A 1,295-nucleotide genomic window follows, 5' to 3' on the forward strand; every position below is an offset into this window, starting at 1 on the left:
GCCCTCCTTGAATTACTCAGTGTGTCATGTTTGGCTTTGCTCACAGACAATGCACAAAAATGTGTTGCTGATTGGCTGCAGCGAGTAGATCAGGGGTCACCAACCTTTTTGAAACTGAAAGCTACTTCCTGGGTACTGAGTCATATAAAGGCTAACAGTTTGACACATTCTTCTGAAATAACAAATTTACTGAGTTTGCCTTTAGTTATAAATTATCAATAATGATTAATGATTCTCATCTATGGGAAGAAACTGATCACGTTAATGATTTCTCACAATAATTAGCAATGAAAACAAGGTGGGAAACAGACATCAATATTCAGCACTTTATCTCTTTTAATCTTAGTAATTGTTACATTTTTAGATAACCACTTACATCTCTACATTTCATAGGAAAAATGTCCAATTTTCACTAACCACTCAAAAATTTTTTTTAACAAATCATGAACTATGTTGCACCGTGCTTCAAAAACTTATCAATTATGTAATGTTAAAGAAAAATCAACTTACATATTTTAAAATAAATCTTATCACATTATGAACTCATGACTGCTGCATTTTTAACAAAATTATAACTTTTATATGTCATGAACACACTTTTAAATTGAACACAATTCCTCAATATTTTAATTAAACTTTGCCATGACACTGCCATGTTGCCACTGACATCTGGTATTGGTTTCCTTATTAGTGAGAAGACTGGCACTGCATGCTGTTCACCAGTGCTCTGTAATCTGGTGTGTAACTTGAAACTGCAACTGTGAGTGCATCTTTCAGATGTGCATCAGTGAGGCATGTTCGGTGTTTGTTCTTGATGAAGTTCATGTCAGAAAACACTGATTCACAAAGATACGTTGAACCAAACAGGCTGGCAACCTTCATAGCTGCTGTGCAAACACCACTGCACCATCTATTTTACTTGACTTTCAACACCAGTGGGATCTAGTTTTAAATTGTATGTTTTTTTTTTTTGTTTTTTTTTATGTTGTGTTTTAATGTACAGCACTTTGTATCAGCCATGGTTGTTTTAAAGTGCTTTGTAAATAAAGTTGGTTTGGTTTGGTTTGGTTTGATAAATCTAGAGGGCAAAGTGGAGTCAAGTTATAATGTAATAATGTAGCTGTCACATTCAGTCTTCAGTTTTTTCAGTGGCTACCTGCATTAGCTGTGTGCAAGTTTTCCTGCCGTGTTGCCCGTACTGGACTGTGTTTGAGCTTCTCTTTATTAAATTATAATAAACATCATCATCATCATCTTGGTCTCAGCGTTCATCCTCACCACCACCAACCACAGTT

Source organism: Poecilia reticulata, linkage group LG11, assembly GCF_000633615.1.
Source record: "Poecilia reticulata strain Guanapo linkage group LG11, Guppy_female_1.0+MT, whole genome shotgun sequence".
NCBI lineage: Eukaryota > Metazoa > Chordata > Actinopteri > Cyprinodontiformes > Poeciliidae > Poecilia > Poecilia reticulata.